Source organism: Procambarus clarkii, chromosome 25 (genome assembly GCF_040958095.1).
Source record: "Procambarus clarkii isolate CNS0578487 chromosome 25, FALCON_Pclarkii_2.0, whole genome shotgun sequence".
In the NCBI taxonomy this organism is placed as follows: domain Eukaryota; kingdom Metazoa; phylum Arthropoda; class Malacostraca; order Decapoda; family Cambaridae; genus Procambarus; species Procambarus clarkii.
In genome coordinates, this window is record NC_091174.1 from 16,591,244 (window position 1) to 16,614,154 (window position 22,911).

At 45.2% G+C, this 22,911-nt stretch overlaps 1 long non-coding RNA gene across 2 annotated transcripts in view; it reads right to left on the minus strand.

Annotated features, from left to right (window-relative positions):
- Positions 1–22,911, minus strand: part of LOC138368646 (uncharacterized) — a 248,760-nt gene that overhangs the window by 171,317 nt on the left and 54,532 nt on the right. The window contains exons 2-3 of one of the 2 annotated variants that reach the window (XR_011229631.1): positions 21,384–21,622; positions 12,246–12,693 (exon numbers count right to left, since the gene is read on the minus strand). This is a non-coding gene — a long non-coding RNA (uncharacterized lncRNA). Of the gene's footprint in view, positions 1–12,245; positions 12,694–21,383; positions 21,623–22,911 lie in introns of those variants that run through there. The other variant, XR_011229630.1, reaches the window with a different exon arrangement.

The following is a 22,911-nucleotide window of genomic DNA, read 5'->3' on the forward strand; positions in this document are numbered from 1 at the left end:
GGCACCCCTTGAACGAGGAACCTAGAGGCACCCCTTGAACGAGGAACCTAGAGGCACCCCTTGAACGAGGAACCTAGAGGCACCCCTTGAACGAGGAACCTAGAGGCACCCCTTGAACGAGGAACCTAGAGGCACCCCTTGAACGAGGAACCTAGAGGCACCCCTTGAACGAGGAACCTAGAGGCACCCCTTGAACGAGGAACCTAGAGGCACCCCTTGAACGAGGAACCTAGAGGCACCCCTTGAACGAGGAACCTAGAGGCACCCCTTGAACGAGGAACCTAGAGGCACCCCTTGAACGAGGAACCTAGAGGCACCCCTTGAACGAGGAACCTAGAGGCACCCCTTGAACGGGGAACCTAGAGGCACCCCTTGAACGGGGAACCTAGAGGCACCCCTTGAACGAGGAACCTAGAGGCACCCCTTGCACGAGGAACCTAGAGGCACCCCTTGCACGAGGAACCTAGAGGCACCCCTTGCACGAGGAACCTAGAGGCACCCCTTGAACGAGGAACCTAGAGGCACCCCTTGAACGAGGAACCTAGAGGCACCCCTTGAACGAGGAACCTAGAGGCACCCCTTGAACGAGGAACCTAGAGGCACCCCTTGAACGAGGAACCTAGAGGCACCCCTTGAACGAGGAACCTAGAGGCACCCCTTGAACGAGGAACCTAGAGGCACCCCTTGAACGAGGAACCTAGAGGCACCCCTTGAACGAGGAACCTAGAGGCACCCCTTGAACGAGGAACCTAGAGGCACCCCTTGAACGAGGAACCTAGAGGCAGTCCATATGTAATTTTTCATCAAACTGAATAGAAAAAAATGTGATAAATAAAAACCTTAAATTTGACAAAGAACATATAATCCTCAGTATCAATGGCAGACGTATTTAAGCAACTTTTTAGTATATACTAGAAGCTGAATAGTTTGATTTATATGTGAAGGGCGCAGCTCAGGGTCGGGGCAAGCTCGTGAAGATGTTCGTGTCCCGGGAGAGACTATAGTCGTTAACGACACAGTCCATGATCTATTACGACACTAGGATCATCATATGACACCAGAATCATCATACGACATCAGGATCATCATCATTTACATCATCATCCCAATATGGATTAGAAGTCTTTACCTTCCCGCCTCTTATCTATGTAGTTTCATACATAATCACATGCACATTGAAACTATTTATAAATAAATTGTCTGTCTCGCTGAGGTTGGAGGCTTGAGGCTAACTTGAGGTTAAAATTCACCCAACTGTTCAGTGACAGTTGTTGGGTTGGTAACAAACGTTGGTGGGTCTGGCTCGCCTCACTATCGGCTCTACGCTTTTGAAAAGTGAAAAATAAAATAATATGTTTCCTAACTATACCTTAAAACATTAAACACACTGCAAACATTAAACATTAAAACTGCAAAATTTCAAAATAAATTTCTACTTATCATACTTTGCCAATAGCAAAGTGTAGAAATTGTGATGGCCACTCACTCAGCAAAGGGTCAGGATAAGGCCAACCAAATCCTTATCCTGACCCCTACAAGAGGTATATAGTCGTAATAGCTTGTTGCTTTTCCCTGATAATTCCTTCCCTCGCTCAGACAACCCTACGTCTTGACCTGGGTACTACCCATTTCTCAGTACACGGAGAAATGGGTAGTACCCACCTTCATGAGAGGTGGGTTTCATACCCCCCCCCCCCTCTTCCTCTAGAAACAGATGGAGAGAGAGAGAAGGAAAACGGATGAGGTGATATATATATTTGGATGTCATTTTCCCCATTTAATATTGTTGTTTATCATTTTTTGGGTAGAACGATGCTGGGTCTGTGCAGGCACTGCTAGGAACCCCATCATGTATACCTGTAAAAAGGAGGTTTGTGTGTCTAAGTTGGAGGCCACACAATAGGGGCGTGCCTCTCCAAGCTTTGCAAAGGTGACAGGTTAGCGGGGTGGTCAGGTCATAGGATGGTCGGGGGCGGCTCCCATACCTACCTCTCGATAACTTCCAGCCATACTAAACACCATACTACTTCAAATCGTAGTCGACTGTCGTAGCTCAGTCGATTAAGGCAGTGTCAGGGATGCTTCCGGTCGCAGGTTCGAATCCTCGTCACGGCCCTTGTGGATTTGTTCATTTGATGCATCACGTTAGTGTGATATCTGTGTGTGACCATACTACTTCCTTACTAAGATTAATCCAAGATATGATTTCCTATATGCTCTTTCAGGTGTAGGAGCCCCCAGAGTATTAACATTGCCTGGTGTGGGTACCGACCTGTGAGATTTATATTTATTTAATTTATATGAATTTATATTTACGTTAATTTATATACTTCGATAGCAATTTGTATAATGTTAAGTGGACTGTATTTCTGCAATAATCTCTTAATCTCACAAATCGATCCTCTACACATTAGGGGGGGTTATTAAATTAATATATATGCAGCCGATCAAACTACAGTAACTACATACATTGAAAAGGTTCCTTATCTTATAGTACAGCAGGTTAGTCCACCAGGTATAACTAGGGTGTAGACACCAAATTATCCTCTTTGAGGCAGCTTCCATCACCCAGTAACTGGTGCACAAAGTCTTGCTTCCTCGTCTTGACCTGTTAAAAGGGTGCTAGCTGTGAAGCCAGAAACCTAGTATATGACAGGTATTTCAGAGAAAACTGTACATGGAACATGAAGACCTGGCTTAATTACCTTTAGTTTGAGGCTTCCACGTGATCTAACCGGGTCACCCTATATCCTGACATTAATGGCCATAAATGAATGATAAACGGGTTTCGGATAGACACTTAACTTGAATTTGTAGACAGCGTGTTGACAATGGTACACCTTTGGTTTCCATAACACTACGTCCAAGTAAATTTAACAGGAGCCGAATTTGCTCCCGTGTGAGCCTCTGGTCTCAATATAAACAATGGCTGCCCTCCTTCCCCACTGACGCCTGGCTTACATTGTCCACATGTCAGAAAGTGATAGAAGGGTCACATTTACTCTACTTTAATATTGATAATTAAGTTAATTTATATAAGATGTTTTTATGATGGTAAAGTCCAAAGACTAATGTATTTAAGAATAATTCCCAGCAGAATAGCTGGTGAATTATAATAGTATGTGGTGATGATATCCCGTTTTCTTTAGACGGTAATTCCACTACAAGTTACGTTTTCTATGGGTAACTTGTTGGTAATACAGCAGCTATTATCTGTATGATATTAAATGGTGTCGGATTTTCCGACACCTGGATGATGGTTACAGTGATTAAGAAAGTATAGAGTGAAGAAGTTCCAGTAATAGGTAAGTTGGAGTATTCGCTAAATGTAAGTTCAAGTCTTATCTAGTTAAACTAGACTAAATGTCCTGGCAAATTCGAGCATCCTCTGCTCTGAAGTCCACCTTCCGACCAACAGAACTCCATGAATGGCTAGTTTCGTTCCTTCATCTTATCATATCTATATTTAAAATGTATTGAATTAGCATCGACTACTTCATAAACTCAATTCATTTTATTTACGAACATTACATTAAAGACGTTGATGTAATGAACGCTCTGATAAATAATTCGCTCTGACTTATTTGTGTCTACAGTTTCCAAATGTGTCCCCCCCCCCCCAGTAACTGTTCCTCGTTGTGAACATCATTCTGCTTCGCAAATATTGTGTGTGTGTGTGTGTGTGTACTCACCTATATGTACTCACCTATATGTGCTTGCAGGATCGAGCATTGACTCTTGGATCCCGCCTTTCGAGCATCGGTTGTTTACAGCAATGACTCCTGTCCCATTTCCCTATCATACCTGGTTTTAAAATTATGAATAGTATTTGCTTCCACAACCTGTTCCTGAAGTGCATTCCATTTCCCCACTACTCTCACGCTAAAAGAAAACTTCCTAACATCTCTGTGACTCATCTGAGTTTCAAGCTTCCATCCATGTCCTCTCGTTCTGTTACTATTCCGTGTGAACATTTCGTCTATGTCCACTCTGTCAATTCCTCTGAGTATCTTATACGTTCCTATCATGTCCCCCCTCTCCCTTCTTCTTTCTAGTGTCGTAAGGCACAGTTCCCTCAGGCGCTCTTCATACCCCATCCCTCGTAGCTCTGGGACGAGTCTCGTTGCAAACCTCTGAACCTTTTCCAGTTTCATTATATGCTTCTTCAGATGGGGACTCCATGATGAGGCGGCATACTCTAAGACTGGCCTTACGTAGGCAGTGTAAAGCGCCCTAAATGCCTCCTTACTTAGGTTTCTGAATGATGTTCTAACTTTTGCCAGTGTAGAGTACGCTGCTGTCGTTATCCTATTAATATGTGCCTCAGGAGATAGATTAGGTGTTACGTCCACCCCCAGGTCTCTTTCACGCGTCGTTACAGGTAGGCTGTTCCCCTTCATTGTGTACTGTCCCTTTGGTCTCCTATCTCCTAGTCCCATTTCCATAACTTTACATTTGCTCGTGTTGAATTCTAGTAGCCATTTCTCTGACCATCTCTGCAATCTGTTCAGGTCCTCTTGGAGGATCCTGCAATCCTCATCTGTCACAACTCTTCTCATCAACTTTGCATCATCCGCAAACATCGACATGTAGGACTCTACGCCTGTAAACATGTCGTTAACATATACAAGAAATAGAATTGGTCCCAGCACCGATCCTTGTGGTACTCCACTTGTTACTGTTCGCCAGTCCGACTTCTCGCCCCTTACCGTAACTCTTTGGCTCCTTCCAGTTAGGTAGTTCCTTATCCATTCTAGGACCTTTCCCCCCACCCCCGCCTGCCTCTCGAGCTTGAACAGCAGTCTCATGTGCGGTACTGTATCAAAGGCTTTTTGGCAGTCCAGAAATATGCAGTCTGCCCAACCATCTCTGTCCTGTCTTATCCTCGTTATTTTATCATAGAATTCCAGAAGGTTTGTTAGGCACGATTTCCCTGTCCAGAACCCATGTTGATGTTTGTTCACAAACCTAATGTTCTCCAGGTGTGCAACCAGTCGTAGCCTAATTATTCTTTCCAGTATTTTACAGGGGATGCTTGTCAGTGATACAGGTCTGTAGTTAAGTGCCTCCTCCCTATCTCCTTTCTTGAAGATCGGTGTGTGTGTGTGTGTGTGTGTGTGTGTGTGTGTGTGTGTGTGTGTGTGTGTGTGGAGGGGGGGGGAAAGAAAGAGAAAAAGAGAAAGAGAGAGAGAGAGAGAGAGAAAGGGAGAGAGAGAAGAGAAAGAGAGAAAGAGAGAGAGAAAGGGAGAGAGAAGAGAACGGGAGAGAGAGAGAGAAAGGGAGAGAGAAGAGAACGGGAGAGAGAGAGAGAAAGGGAGAGAGAAGAGAAAGAGAAAGAGAGAGAAAGGGAGAGAGAAGAGAAAGAGAAAGAGAGAAAGGGAGAGAGAAGAGAAAGAGAAAGAGAAAGAAAGAGAAAAAGGGAGAGAGAAGAGAAAGAAAAAAAGGGAGAGAGAAGAGAAAGAGAAAGAGAGAGAGAGAGAGAGAGAGAGAGAGAGAGAGAGAGAGAGAGAGAGAGAGAGAGAGAGCGCGCGCGCGCGCGCATGTATTCGCCTTTGGTCATATATTCTTGCGCGTTCATTTTCACAGGCATGCATGTTTTTTTCCCTACGAAGTATGCTATACAGGAACATACGAACCTGACTGTGTCCTCAGGGAGCCATGGAACCATAACGTGACTACAATTTTAGAACAATTTGAAGAACATATTCTGTGCATAAGAGCACTTCCTGGATGTAGTTAATGGGTAAGGGGCAGAGGGAGGTTATACTCTGGTATAACTATATACTCAGTTATATGCTCAGGTGGTATATGTTTGTCTCGCCTGCCACTCTAATTGCAAGCCACTTTTCACCAGGCTGGGAGACGATGGCCTGGCAACTTTAACACTCACTCTTAGCTATATAGAAACTTAAAGACGGGATCTATTGAGTTTGGACAAAATTAACTATACGAATTCCAGCTTAGAAACGGCCATGATGGCTCCAATCCAACAGGTGTGAAAATTATTTTTCTCACTTGGAATTTTTCTCTTAGAGAACACAATTAGTGTGCCACTGCGTTTAGTGCCAACAGGTTGGGGGAACGAGTTAAATCATTTAGACATATTTACAGAAATTACCTTGAATAATTACTTGTGACGTCTGTTGTGATTTCTCGCTTAAATATTCAGCAAGTACGTTTGTCCCATAAACATGTTCATAATGAATATATTATACTAGTGGTTGAGATGCTTCAAGATTAATTAGCGTGACATTAAAGTCGTTTATTTTGGAATGTCTGTCCGTGGTTGGAGGCCATTCATTAGCGATTAGCAGCGTGTAACTTTCTATGGTGAATTGTGATTGAATGTGGCAGAGAGAGGAGGGGAAAATAGGGTCAGGGTCGACCCGTGTGTCTTTCTTTAAGCAAGATTGGCTCCTTTAGCGACAACCATACACACCTTTTACGTTTGAAATGTGGGTTGGTTTGTCCATAGAGCATTTTACAACACACTTTTCACGTGTGCAGGCACAACGTTCTTACAACTTGGATGCAAAGTGACAAAAGTAAAACAATGTTGTGGTTGCGTTTTCTGTTCTGAGGCATATATTGAATTCTGTTATAGGAGCATATATTGAATTCTCCTATGGGAGCATATATTGAATGTTCTGAAAGAGAATGGGAGAGATGGAGGAAATATGGGACAGAGAGAATGGAAAGAAGAGAAGAATGGAGAATGTGGAAGGGAAGGAGCAAGAATATGAGGGAAGGAGGATGAGATGGAGGGTGGAAGGGAAGAATGGAGAATAGAATTATGTCAGGGAGAATTGTAGGAAGGAAAGGATAATGGAAGGGTGAGAAAATGAGAAGGAGTGGGTTATGGAAAATGAGAGGGAGAATGGAAGGGAGGGGGCAAATGATAGGGAGGAAAATGGAAAGGAGGAATGGAGAATGGGAAACGGAGGAAGGGAGGGAGGAGAATAGGAGACAGGGAGGGAGAAAGACGGAGACCCAGGTACATCTATATAGATTTGCAAGAGAACGTGTCTGTCGCAGGCTGGAAGCCAGATGCTTGAGGCTGGCCTCACTGGACTTTGCATGTTGACTTCTGATTATATGGGGAGTGTCAAAGGTTGCTTGAGGGTCCACGTGGGGAGATTGTGGGGGAAGACAGGGAGGATGTGATGCGAGTGTTGGGGAGATGGGGAATGGGTGTGTGTTGTAAAGACAGTAGTTGGGGTAATTATCAGTACATCTGCGACCGTTAAGAGGTCCGTGGGTCTAGATTTGTGTTCGATGAAGGCTAAGTAACACTTGTTGTCCCCATTGCCCCCTCGGGGAAAGTGTGGACTAATTCCATGGCAGCCACAAATCCAAAATGGTCGCCATTGGCAGCATTGGCCATGTCGTTGCCATAACGGGCTGGTTTCGGGGATACGCCGCACCCCGAACACGCGTTCTCTCTCTCGCAGACTATCGGAGACCTTCAGAAGTTGCTGGAGAACTGCCATTAGGACTCATGATGGCCGACCCTCGACTCAAAGTTAGTGATCCATAATCCATCGTTAACTTGGGGAGGTTTGGCACGGATGAGGGATCTGTAATGTGTCTCATTTCCGCGTTGGTGAGGTGTGAGGAACGGGGAGGAGTGAGAGAGAATGTACGTCTTGAAGGAGAGAATGTGTGTCTTGAAGGGAGGTGTGAGGGAATTTATGTCTAGGGCGGGGGGGGGGGAAGAGTTGTACTCGCCTAGTTGTGCTTGCGGGGAGTTGAGCTTTGGGTCCCGCCTCTCAACTGTCAATAAACTGGTAATTGTGCGTCTCAATCATTGCTATATGAACGTTGTTAATGGCTATGCACCAGGCAGATGTCACAGGTGGGTGAATCAACACCGCGGCTTTAGCTACAGGAACACAACCAAATGTTCAAATATATGGACTGAAGTCAACCAGAAGAGGAACCCACAAACACCAGTGAAATAACAACACGATCACTCTAGGCGCGACCCCCCCCCCCCACCTTACACGAACACACGATCCCCCCCCCTCCACCCACACACACACACGACCCCTCCCCCACACACACATACGACCCGACCCCCCTCCACCCACACACACATACGACCCGACCCCCCTCCACCCACACACACACGACCCCTCCCCCACACACACATACGACCCTCCCCCCCCCCACACACACACTAACACCATAAAGCTGTCTCAATAAGTAGCACAATACTGGGACGCGGGAATATAACACGCACACATCTACGAACACAACAACGCCGTGAGCTCTCTCCTCCTGACGAAACTGTAACTTGTACTCGCTCGGAGCGACGATGTCTAGCTGTCCCCGTTACCCGAGACAAACTAATTTGTGTGAATTATTCCACATTTTTTGAATGCTTGAAAGTCCAGGAATACCCATGTGTGGCTACACTACCCACGGTACACTTCCAGTGTTCTACCACTACCCACGGTACACTCCCAGTGTTCTACCACTACCCACGGTACACTCCCAGTGTTCTACCACTACCCACGGTACACTCCCAGTGTTCTACCACTACCCACGGTACACTTCCAGTGTTCTACCACTACCCACGGTACACTCCCAGTGATCTTATATGTATACAACCTAAGCTTTCCACTCACTTGTTCTCACTTTAGGTGACCGCCCATCGAGCACACTGTATTATGTTCCACTGAGCTTCCACATGTCCCATGGTACATGTGGGAGCTCAGTGGGACATGTACCATGGGACATGTGGAACAACCCATGGTACAATGGGTATATGTTGAGGTTATCTTGAGATGATTTCGGGGTTTTTTTTAGTGTCCCCGCGGCCCGGTCCTCGACCAGGCCTCCACCCCCAGGAAGCAGCCCGTGATAGCTGACTAACACCCAGGTACCTATTTTACTGCTAGGTAACAGGGGCATAGGGTGAAAGAAACTCTGCCTATTGTTTCTCGCCGGCGCCTAGGATCGAACCCAGGACCACAGGATCACAAGTCCAGCGTGCTGTCCGCTCGGCCGACCGGTTAACACTACCATGGGTTAACACTACACGCAAAAAGGAACGCGATAGAAACAGGCAGTCGCAATCTCTCTCTCTCTCTCACACACACACACACACACACACACACACACACACACACACACACACACACACACACACACACACACACACAGAGCGCCAAATGGTCGCTACATTTTCACTGATGCGAGCAATCCACTCAAGCAAAAGTCCAACTGGTCATCGCCGGAGCTCAACAGTTACTGTGAACTACTTCCTTCACACTTGCTTCATGACAGGTGTCAAGAGAGACTTGGAGAATATAGATTTAGAAGCGTGCAGGTGTGGCACTCCTTGGCACCCCCCCCCCCCCCCCTTTAGCATGCTGGTGTGGTAAAGACACAATGACACATAAGAGACGAAGAAAGAGTGCGCGCACTTGGACGACTTCACGAATGAGCACAGGGTGCACCACCACACATCAGGTCACCCATATCAAATGAAGCCTTGTCTCAACCCAATATCTGACGCAGGGGAAGCCGGCCCAAGGGAAGCCTACCCACATCTGCTCACCTTCTCCCCCAGCAGGTCCCACTATACCTTCGTCTGGCGGATAGTGGCCAATCCACCAGGTAGATCCATGGAGGACTGAATGATTAAATTCACTTCTCTTGGTTGCTCGCCTCTCTTCGTTAGAGCCGAGAGCAGCAAGACCCAAAGCTACAGTTAATCTCAGATCATGAGTGCACTCTGAAAATTGCATGTGTGCTAGGGGGAGGGGGTTCTCGAGGTGCTGCTAAGGTTTCCATGATCTTTGTCTCAAAAGGAACTTTCAGGTTTTTTTGTTGAACTCTTGGGAAGTGATGCAGCGAAGACTGCCGCTTTAGCTCCATAGCTTCTGTAACATTATATCTTACAACAATATTAGGCCTATAAACCATTAGTGCTCATTCACTAGGTAATCAGGGGTGTTGCTGGCCCCTCGGGGGACACTGTGCCCGGTTTTCCCTGTGATGCGGGTGCCCATGTCCCCCCACCCCCCGTGTTGCTGTCCAGGACGATTGGGCTAGAGTATTCAGGCCTCACGGACTACCCTGCAGTGGATACCACCTGGTTTGACGTGTTGGGTATTGACCTTGGTGACGTGTGCGCGTCCAACTGATCACGACTCATCGGGCGGTGGTTAAGCTCTATACTGAGGAGGCCTATCGGGACTTTCCGCATCGACTTGACGGAGGCATGTTCCAGTTGCTGGGTCTGGTTATTTTGGACCGTAGTGGCTCTGCTACGTACGTCAGCGTCCATGGCGCCCCTATCGTGTTCCCTGAGGTGTTGTTAAGGCGGTACTTTGGCCAGTTTGAGCGGATGGTGTCCGTCCGGATGAATACCATATCCTTCGGTCGACTGAAGTGCGTCATGAACGGCATACGGACGTGCGGCTCAAGTCTTACATTCCATCATCAGTTAAATGGGCTACTTTCAACGTGTGTACTATGCCTGGCAGCCGCGGACCTTATGTTGTAGCATATCAGGGCACCAGGCTGCAGGGTGCTCTGCGGGCATCGTCGAGCAGATGAATTTCTTCCGCAAGGAGGACTCCCCCCACTGGTGGTTCAAGAGGACTCCGAGGATGAGGTTGTGGATGTGTCCGCAACGGAGACACATTCGCGGAGGCACAGGCACAGCGTTGTGCTTCCACGGGAGCCTGCTGTTATGGATGCAGCTGGTGGGGGTAGTGCATCGGTCGTTGTTGCCGTCGTCGTCTTTGTGTTCTGTGGACACTAAGTGTTGCGGGCGTGGTTGTGGTGGGACGTGCGACTCCTCCCCTGCCTACCCCTCCTGCGGTTGTTGTGGATGGTACCTATGGCTTCGATATCTGGTGAAACGCCTCTTCTGCCTCCCCATTCTGTGGCTGTAGTGGGCGCTTCTCCCGTGGCTTCGGAATTTGCCAGTGTGCAACCTGTGCCTGCCATGCCAGTGGGGTGTGGGGGTTCACGGGCTCCTGTTGTATATGGGCCGGTGCCCCCTGTGGAGGCCGCCGCTGAGGTTTTACATAGCCATGGATTGCGTGCCCAAGCGTGGCTTTCCTGCACTTCTGGCGAGTCAGCTATCGTGGAGGTGGAATGTTCTGATGACCTGAGGCCAGACCCTAAGAGTTCAAGGTGTTCAGTGGATGCTCCTGTCCCTAGGGGTTGCGACTGGGTGAATGTGGTGGGGGTATAGTAGCTCCGTGTCTTCAGCCCACGAGGAAATGCCTGGGGTGCCTGGTGGTGGTGTGGCGGAAGTGCATGCTGCAATGGCACCTACTGGTGTATCTACTGTCCCCTCGTGTGTCAGATGCTGAGCTCAAGGACTTTGGTGGCGGTGATTCGGAAAGATGCTGGCCCGCGAAATTGAACAACTGGGCAAGCACGACACAGACCGAGCTATTGGGCATTTATTTAGCCACTGAATACCTTAAGCTCAATGGTGGTGGAGTTATTTTCTGTGACTCTAAAAGTGCTCTGCAGTCCTTAAATAACCCATCACAATGTATGTCAGAAGTAGCTTGTAATATTAAATGGAATGTAATTTTTGCCAATGATAATAACTCTTGTATAAAATTTGTGTGGATCCCATCCCATGTTTCAGTTGGAAAATATGACTTTGTAGATCGATTGGCCAATGAGGCTTGCAGGAAAGAAAACACTGATTATGACTTTGGACTATCAAATGCAGTTATTAGAAACATACAAATTAAAGAAATTAATTCAGATTTAGAAGAACTAAGAAATGCCCAGAGACCTGAAAGCTGCAGTATTAAAAGTTATGACAAGTTCTGTAATAATAGGTATTTGTATGGTCAGCACAGTAACCGGACCAGACAATGTGATGTAGTCATTGTGCGAATTCGCCTTGGCTATAGACACATCTGGCAGGTTAGTGAGGCTGAGCCACTACCAGAATACTCAGATTGTAAACTCTGTGATAAACCTTTAATGCATTCACTAGAACACTATATTGATGAATGTGAAACCGTAAAGGTCTTTAGACCTCCTGGCCTCTTGTACCACCAACTGTGTAACTATTTTATTGACTCAGGTGTTCTGGACGACATCCTAACAATTTACCCAAAATTTGCTTGTCCATTTTAAAGAATGAAGAACAATTTTTATTTATATTACTTCTAAGCTGTAACACTTATGAACCCATCCCTGCGCTTGTGTGGCAGTGCACAGTAGAAAGTTGTTTTCACATATCCATATATTAAAACATTGATTGTAACCATGATATATATGTGCTTCAGCCTACAGTTTAGACCTATTGTCTTATGTATGACCCTCTGTCCTGCGTGACAGTGAATACCAGCATTATCCTCACTTTAATAAGACTATCAAAATCCTCAGATTAGGCAAAATTGTAATTAATTTTGTCAATAAAGATGTTAATAATAATATGGCCCGCATGTCGTCGTAAGGTCGCGCTCTGTGCGGCAGCATTCAGTGTCTGATTATCCTGTACAGCCGCCTCATTTGTTGCGTATGCGTCGCCCCTCTTCCTTGAATGGAGTTACACCGTCGCCAGGTGCCTGGGATGAGCGGCGGCGGTATCCTCAGGACTATCTTACCATGCACCATATGGAAGATACTGTGTATGATTCGGAGTGTCCTTTACTCATTATTTTGTGCTTGTGTGATGCTAGTGGTTGCGTTGTTGTGTTCCTGTGTGTATATTTATTATTATTATTATTATATATATATATATATATATATATATATATAATAATATCTTGGGTCAGATAATAATAATAATAATATCAGGCTTGTTCGCATATATATTATATATATATATATATATATATATATATATATATATATATATATATATATATATATATATATATATATATATATATATATATATATATGCGAACAAGCCTGAATGGTCCCCAGGACTATATGCAACTGAATATAGCCTTCCATTTTATATATATATATATATATATATATTGTGACGGTAACGCGTTGGTGTTCGGCTGTTTAAGGCTAGGGGTATGGCCTCGTCACATAGTTATAAAAAAAATAGAAAAACTGGAACTTCGTCTGTGGTAAGGTAAGGAGAAGACACACAAAACACAAGTAAAACTTTAACAATGAAATTTTAATGACGTTAAATAAATCAAAACATGAAAATAATGCACAAACAAATTCTTATAATAAAATCAATGAATCAAAATAATAAGAATTCTTAAATGACAAAATGAAAAGTTACGTTAAGGCAAAATAACAAGAAGTGCAATACAACAGTAAGTGGGAGGTGCTGGAATATTGGCTTAAAGCCACCACCTCTCTCAGTACACTCTAGAGTCTAGCTGGGAGGTGTGCTGGCTACGAAAGCACGGAACATTCTGAAGACTGATGTTGGGGCGACCCCAGACATCGGGTAGTATGGGGGGGGGGCGAGGCAGGTGCAGCCAGACCGGCGACCAATCAGCGGAGTCGTAGCGATCAACGGGTAGTTTGGTGGTTGGAGTTCGAACAGGTGGCTGGTTGCATACGTTTCTGCTCACCCTGGCAAGCCTTGCTGGTGTTTGTTGTCGTTGTTGGACATTTCTTCCATAGTCTTTTATATAGTTGTGAAGACGTAATTTTGGAGGGAAGAGCAGGCTCAATCTCTTGAAGGAGATTATCGTCACAACTCTCCCCCGAAGCCTGCGGTTCTGGAAGAAGTACGTCGTTATGTGGTGGAGTAATGGATGGAGTTGCTTCTACTTCATAAACTCTGGAGAGATCATGGGCTAAGATGTTGTCAGACTCTTGGTATAGCGTGTCTCCAGGTTGAATTTCTGCAGGTAGCAAGCCCATAGTAGAAGACGTTGAGATGAGAAGTGGGCGTGCTGCAGGAGGTGTAGGGTGGTGTGGTCCGTATTGATGGTGGACCGAGCACTTTTCAGGTGTGGAGTGAAGTGCTGAAGCTTCAGGATGAGGAAGAGTAGCTCCTTGCCAATTGTTCCGTAGATCCTTGTAGCAGTAGTCGCTGACAGGTGTATTCTTCTCGCCTCGTTGCTGCATCACGACACCACCCACGTCGGTACCATTGGCGTCGACATGGAGGATGAAGGGCTTATCTGACGAGGTGAGAGTGGAATTAGAAGAGGGCATAGGAGCACGATTATTATCCTGAAAGCATTTGGGAAGATCATTAAGGATTTTGGAATTAGAAAGCGCCGACTCCTTGTCAGTGCTTTCGGGAGAAGAAGCCGGGATGGTCTCACTGTGGATGTAGGGTTCTGTGAAGGTAGAACAATTAATCAAGACAGTGGGAGGAGTACCATTATATTGCTTCAGGAGGTTGACGTGGCACAGCTGGGTCTTCCGCCGCCTATCTGGAGTCTCTATCACATAGTTATTATTATTCCTGCACTCTTTGACGCAGTAGGGTCCTGAAAATCTGTTTTGTAAAGGTGAACCTGGGATAGGGAAATAAGCAAGGACGAAGTCTCCCGGCTTGAATTTTCTTACTTTGCTGGTCTGGTCGTAATGAGTCTTCATTCTCACCTGGGCTTTCAATAGATTATCATGGGCAAAGCGGTGGACTCTCTCTAGAATGTGCTGAAGGTTTTGAAGAAACTGGGGCACATTCTGATGCTCACTGAAGGTGGCATCTCTGAGAGAGTCTTTGAAAGCCTTAAGGGGAGTACGGCACTTACGGCCGTAGAGCATCTCATAAGGAGATACTCCTAGGGACTCATTGGGGAGACTTCTGAAAATACACATTATTAGGTCAATCTGCTTATCCCAATCCTTTGAGGTTTCACTACAAAACTTTTTCAAGAGTGCTTTGATGGTCTGATGACTACGTTCAAGAGAACCCTGTGAAGCAGGATGATAGGGGCTGGACAATACCTGTTTGATGTTGAACTCCTCCAGTGTCCTTTTGAAGAGATCACTGGTGAAGTTGGTGCCACAGTCACTTTGAATCTCCCTGGGAAATCCGTATTGAGTGAAGATCTTCAATAGATGTTTGATAACCGTAGCAGCCGTGATGTTCTTCACTGGAACTGCTATGGGAAATCTGGTGGTAGGACACAGGATGGTTAGGATGTAGGCGTTACCTGAACTGGTCCGAGGTAAAGGACCGACACAGTCTATTATGAGTCTGTGGAAAGGTTCCGCAGGCACCTGTATGGGAATCAGTGGTGCTCTGGGAATGGAGACGTTCGGTTTGCCTGCCCTCTGACATGTATGACACTGTTTTACGTACTGTTTGACGTTGTTTACCATACCTGGCCAGTAGTAGTCTTGACGAATCCCATGGTAAGTCTTGTTGAAGCCGTAGTGGGAGAATGATCCGTGGGCCAGGTGTAGAATAGTGGGCCGCAGGCTGGTGGGAATCACAAGTTGTTCGGTGTTGGCCCAATCGTCCTCCTCCTTCAGTTTACTGGGTCTATATCGGCGGTAGAGCAAGTCGTTCTCTAGGAAGAACCCAGGAATACTGTCTGGTTGTGTCTCAGCCTGGAAAAACAATGGTGTTAAAGTAAGATCTTCCCTCTGCAACTTACGGAACTCCAACTTGGTCAGATGCGGGGGTAGTTTCTGAGGGTCTTGAGGGACAGCGGTAGCAGTAGAGTCAGCTGGCTGTGGACGTGCGGCTTGTGCACGGGTGGTCACGAGAACCGGAGGAGAAACTTCATCACTCTCTTGAACCTCTGCTGGAACATACTCAAGAATAGGGTTACTTGGCACAGAGTTACACACCTGGGGTTTGTCCATGACGATCAGGTTGGTCGGTTGCAGGTCTTCTGCCAAGTCGTTGCCTAGGAGAAGTTGCACTCCAGGCATGGGAAAAGGCTTTTCCCTGACGGCGACTTGGACTTCCCCGTTCACGTAGGGACAATCCAGGTGGACTCTGGCGAGAGGGTATGGAGTAGTAGCAGTGAGGTCAGTGATGAAGACCGTTTCCCCGGTGTAGACTATGTTGGGCACAGCCGACTTCAAGATGATCGATTGTAGAGCCGCTGTGTCCCTCAAGATCTTCAATTTGAAACGTCCCTCCGGATTTGAACCGTTGGCAGAGACAGTTCCAGTATACAGGTGGTTACTGAAAAGAGAAAGATCATTAACATCAACACCAACATTCATCACAGGCTTACCGGACTTAGGAGGAGTTGGTTTGGGTCGTTGTTGGTCAGTGGATCCCTTGTATTGAGACTTACCACACTTGTCTATGGTATGTCCATAGAGTCTACAATACTTGCAGTACAGTTGTGAACCAGCTTGATCGGGGCTCACCTTCTCGTAACTGTACCACGACTTCTTACTGGAGGATGGTTCAGGTGTCAGCCGGTGGATGAGGCTGTAAGTGTCAGCCGACTTAGCACACTTCAGGTAGTCGGTTTCTTCTTTATCTGCTAAGTAGAGGCGGACAGGAGGCGGCACACGTCTCAAGAATTCTTCAACAAGCATCAGGTTGACGAGTTCTGTAAAAGTAGAGACATGTGCTGCTTCCAGCCATTTCATGAAATACCTCCGTTTCGTGTTAGCAAACTCAAGGAAGGTAGTGGTACTTGCCTTCAGGTGGTCACGAAATTTCCTTCTATAACTTTCAGTAGAGAGGAGGTAGGCGTCCAACACTGCTTGTTTCAGAGTGTAGTAGTCATTCTCAGACGCCAAAGTACTGAGTGTGACTGCAGCTCTACCTGTAAGATGGACTCTGAGAAGTGTTGCCCATTGGTCGACAGGCCAACTGAGTTGATTAGCAAGGGTTTCAAAGGTGGTAAAGAACACATCAACTTCTGCTTCTACAAAGGAGGGCATTAACTTACTTGCATGTGATATATTAAAACTGACGGGAAGATTGGCAGTGGCTTGCTGGCGTTGAGCGAGGTGTGAAGTTTCCAACGTGTATTCCCGTTGACGACACTCAAGAGCCAGAGTCGCTTGTTGCTTGTCATGTTCGCGTTGTATTTCCAACTCGCGTTGTTTGGTTTCAAGCTGTAAGCGTTCCCGCTCCTGGAGTGTTTCAAGCTGTACTCGTTCACGTTCACGGAGCATTGCCAACTCACGTTCCTTGAGGGCGATCTCTTCCCTTCGTATGTCAGCTGCTTCCCTTTGCTGTTCACGGGCTTCCCTTTGCTGCTCACGTTCAATCTTGGCCAGCTCTAGTTTGAGTTTCAGCGTTGCCAAATCAGTTTTATCTGCAATATAGTAAGTTTCATGAGTTTCAGAGTCTATCTTACCTTGCTCTAAATAGTAATCCAGCAACAGGTTGTGTAGGTCATTTTTGTTGGCTTGGTAGGGAACTTCTAGTTGATACTCATGTGCAAGAGTTTGTAGTTCAGTCCTCTTGGCACGACTTAAAGTCCCTATTTCACCTGCTGGATTTGCACGGAAAGTTTGGAGACGAAACATGGTGAAATTAGCAAATAAAGGTACACGAATGTTCAATAATGAAATGTCAGAAACAGGACAACGTGGCAACTGGTACCTATCCTGTGTGATCTTTAACAATTTAACGTTAAGTGAAAGATATTAAATTAAATCAAGGGCGCAGGAAATCTTGTACCCGGTACTCATGTAAGAGAATAAGGGCAAGAAAATCCTACTAACAAATGAAACAAAGTTTCGAAAACAAATGAAACAGTTAAATGCTTCAAAAGTAAAATTGGTAGTCCAAGGATGTAGGCATACCTTGCCAAGTCTCTATAGGACATAAAGCAAGTTTTTCCCACTGAATTTAATATGATACTTACAGAATTAGCGAACTTTTGTGCTCTGAAAAAATAAGCTAATTCCCTACCGTTGTATGTATCATCATCTCTGACTGACGTGTAGGGGTGCGAGGTGTCAACTGGTGACGAGAACTGCTGCTGAGGTCCCAATTCAGCAACTAAAGTTCGAGCTAGAGGAACTATGGCCCTCTTGTCCTCCTACAGTCAGATTGCAGAAGATTGGGTACTCTTGACCCGGGGCAGACCACAGTACCAGGGTACCAATATGATGATCTGTCAGAATGAGAAATATTCAAGGGACATAGATGGTAAATACGAGTAATAACATGGAGGGAGAGATGACCAATTAAGAGTATGACTGAGGCCTACAGTCACCACGTAATCCAAAGTTGTCTCACCTTCACTATATGTTACTCTCGTAATGCACAATACACCGCACCTTATAAAAAATGAAATTGAATGAAAAATAGTAAAGCTACGTTAACAGAGTTAAATACGCTTACCATAAATTACCACTTGGCACCAGTACCTGAGTGAAGCTCCCGGACAGGCCCCCATAAAACTTGTGACGGTAACGCGTTGGTGTTCGGCTGTTTAAGGCTAGGGGTATGGCCTCGTCACATAGTTATAAAAAAAAATAGAAAAACTGGAACTTCGTCTGTGGTAAGGTAAGGAGAAGACACACAAAACACAAGTAAAACTTTAACAATGAAATTTTAATGACGTTAAATAAATCAAAACATGAAAATAATGCACAAACAAATTCTTATAATAAAATCAATGAATCAAAATAATAAGAATTCTTAAATGACAAAATGAAAAGTTACGTTAAGGCAAAATAACAAGAAGTGCAATACAACAGTAAGTGGGAGGTGCTGGAATATTGGCTTAAAGCCACCACCTCTCTCAGTACACTCTAGAGTCTAGCTGGGAGGTGTGCTGGCTACGAAAGCACGGAACATTCTGAAGACTGATGTTGGGGCGACCCCAGACATCGGGTAGTATGGGGGGGGGCGAGGCAGGTGCAGCCAGACCGGCGACCAATCAGCGGAGTCGTAGCGATCAACGGGTAGTTTGGTGGTTGGAGTTCGAACAGGTGGCTGGTTGCATACGTTTCTGCTCACCCTGGCAAGCCTTGCTGGTGTTTGTTGTCGTTGTTGGACATTTCTTCCATAGTCTTTTATATAGTTGTGAAGACGTAATTTTGGAGGGAAGAGCAGGCTCAATCTCTTGAAGGAGATTATCGTCACAATATATATATATATATATATATATATATATATATATATATATATATACACACACACACACACACACACACACACACACACGTGTACGTATTTTCATGTATTTGTGCTGGGATCAGTATGGTGCGTGTTGTCAGGTCTTTTGCATTGTGGCCATTTTGTGGTGGTGGTTGTACGTCGGTGTCCTTCGTTTTATTGTAATTTCTTGTATTGTATTTAGGTAGCATGCCTTGGCATGTAAATAAAAAAAAATATAAATAATCCCCAACAGAACCTATACACCTAACGTAACCTACGCCTAACTATAAGAAGAATTTTAATGTATAATAAATATTAATTTATATACAACAAACGAATTTTTAGTACACAGAATGTTAAAATTGGTGAATGCGTCTGGGGAGGACGGCCGCTGCTTTAACCAGCCTAGTGTGAGGACGGGTTGTGTAAAAAGCACTATATGCTCAAATGATTTAAAACGACATTTCGATGAAAGGATAACACGAGGACTGGAGCCGTTGAATACAACGTGGCCGCTTTTTGTGGTCAGTGTTTAACGTGGTTCTCGTAAGTTTATGGTTTGGCTGTCAACCCTGGAAACACAAACCGAAACTGTCTCTATTTTCCGCTTGTTACAACTTGTAATAAAGTTGTCACATATTGGCTTAACGTGTTTATGACGTATTAGAACGTTGTTACAACTTTGCTATATTGCTTGTTATAACTGGTTAGGAGGTGTTAAAACTTGTTCGAACGTTGTACCAACGTCGTAGTTTCGGTGTGTGTTTGGCGGGAAGCTGATGGTAGTGTTTAGCGATATGTCTGTCACGTCTGTGCACGTGACGTATCGCTGACATACGATAAATACAATATTCTTTTCCTATGCTTTGACGAGATTTAATAAAAATATTTTCTGGTGCAGGCATCACATTCTTGAGATTTCATTTCCTGAGCAGAAAACTACACCATGATTGTTCTCTTGCTTCTCTTCAAGAAAGTGAATAAAGTTAAAACTACAGATTAACGATACTTCAGACAGGTTACACAGCGGCCAGCTTAGTTGCTTCACAAACTAGCAGGTCAGGGTTAAATTTCAGCGGCAGAGTGCAGACGTTTGAACTGGATTCCATTCATCTAATGCCTCTGTTCACCTAGTAGCAAATAGGTACCCAGTGAGATATAGAACTATTGTGAGTTGCATCTTGGCAAGATCAGTAATTGAACGAGGAGGATCTTGAAAGCCCTAAATACAGGCTTCTTGTCAACCGACAAATGGAAATTATTGTTATTTTAACTAACCCACGTGGACATAATAATAATAATAATAATAATAATAATTATTATTATTATTATTATTATTAATATATATATATATATATATATATATATATATATATATATATATATATATATATATATATATATATATATATACAATATATATTATATATATATTATAAAATGGAAGGCGGCTAATGTAGTCCCAATATACAAAAAGGATGACAGACAAGAAGCACTGAACTACAGGCCAGTGTCCTTAACTTGTATACCATGCAAGGTGATGGAGACGATCGTGAGAAAGAACCTAGTAACACATCTGGAGAGAAGGGACTTCGCTACAACCCATCAACATGGGTTCAGGGAGGGTAAATCTTGCCTCACGGGCTTAATAGAATTCTAGGATTACGTGACAAAGGTTAAGCAAGAAAGAGAAGGTTGGGCAGACTGCATCTTCTTCGACTGTCTAAAAGCCTTTGACGCAGTATCCCTTGAGAGGCTAGTGCATAAATTGGAAAAACAGGCAAGAATAACTTGTAGGGTGCTCCAGTGGATAAGGGAATACTTAAGCAACAGGAAGCAGGGAGTTACTGTGAGTGGTGAGACTTTAGCTTGACGAAGTCACAAGCAGAGTCGACCGAAGCTCAACGCCCCCCAAGCACAACTAGGTGGGTACAACTTGATGAACACACACACAAACACATACACACAAACACGTCGACATCAGGACATTTTAACCCCCTATTATGAATGGTCAAACATGTTATTTCAGTATAACAATATGACAACCTGCGTCATAGACCCCAAATCTCAAGTGTTTTTTTATGAAGCCGTTCTCGAGATATTACTGAGCAGTGGGAAGGCTTTATTACAGAAAGTGTGGAAATGAATTTTGTCGTCCTGGAAAATAGTTTGATTCGACCCATGCCCTGAAATATGCCCTCGACCCGTGCCCTGAAATATGCCCTCGACCCGTGCCCTGAAATATGCCCTCGACCCGTGCCCTGAAATATGCCCTCGACCCGTGCCCTGAAATATGCCCTCGACCCGTGCCCTGAAATATTAAAACGTAAAATATAACGCGTCCTTCCTACCTGAAATGCTTAATTTAAATCGTAACTATGGAGCAAGACAAGTAGTCAGTTCTGACTGACCTCACCTGAATTGAGTGAAGTTCAACTCGGAACTCGATTCCTCCAGTTGACGAGAGTTCTGTAGCGTAGGGAATGTAGGCGTAGTTCCTTGTCCGAGTTGCTTCTGATGAACGTAGAATTCTCTCCTAATTGGATGCTCGGTTGCTTCCTGTGTGTTGGAAAAGGGGGGGGGGCTCCGGGTGCAATTCCTCGTCGTTCAGGCTGTGGTCGTCCCCAGGGCCGCATGCGTTAAACTCATCGAACACTGTAATGTAAAACGGTGTATTACAATTTCCATACATTCATTATATATTATATATATAAACATGTATATACATATAGATTTTGCTATTATGTCCAGTTAAGCTTAGGTTATGTCACGTAATTTGGCTCACATGACAATTATTTGTATTTTTGTTTATATAAATGAGAATGTATAATTTATACAAGAAAAAACAAGGGAACCTAGGCACCAGCACAAAGAAAAACAAGCTTCGAACAGCACATGAAAACCACAAAACAACACAATAACAAAACACTGAAACGGAATGCCTACTACTAAAGACATAGATAACACACACTGGTTTCAAAACAAAAACAATGATACCGGCTGAAAGAACTGGGCACAAAAAAGGAGTACAAGAACCCCCAAGGACAAAAGCACAGGAGAGACATGCCAACGGCAACAGTAAAACATTATAAAACCGGCACCGATGAACCGGAACAGTACAATGCGCAACTAGATAACTACAGCACAACAAACGCAAGGAAACACATGAACCACAATCAACTTACAAAATAAAAATTAATAGGAAGTAACATCACCATACATGTCCGGAAACTGCCAAGGAATTAACTTCACAAGAAAGGCATTCCACAGAGCCCACTTCTCTTCAGACAGGGAAACACAATCATGCAACAGATGCCGGCGATTCATAGTCACAGGGAAAACCATCTCGGGACCTCCCTCCACGGGGCGCGGCGGTACAGGGGTTGGCTGCACATGGGGTGGCAGCACAACGGGCACCTACACAGGGGACGGGCACACAGGAGCCGGCTGCTTAAGGGGCAGAAGCACAGGAGACAGCTGCCCAGGGGGTGGCTGCACAGCGGATGGCAGGACAGGGGGCAAGGGTACGGATCCCACGGGGCTAGCGTCCTCCTTCAAAACAATAACTAGGTAACGGGCCACACCAACGCCTACATCAGGGGCCACAACCCCCCACGCCCAGGAACTGGAGCACAGGAGCGAGGGGCCCAGAAGTTTTAACCAAGGCCCCTGCACCAACCCCCTCCCACACGACAGGGGCACCAGCCACTAACACAGCTTCGCCACGTGCCGGGAGCACACCATCACCATTATCAACAGAAGAATTCCAGGAGTCCCCATAGTCCTTCACGTCGGCCCAGGCCACTACTCAAGGTGTGGGGGAGGGGAAGACACTCTGAGCTTGCCTCGAACGCTTGGAGACCAGGTGTAAGTCATCAGAACTGTTATTCCCCCTCCAGGAGACACCGCAGCAGAACCCCGGGTGGCCGTACAACACCACTCAT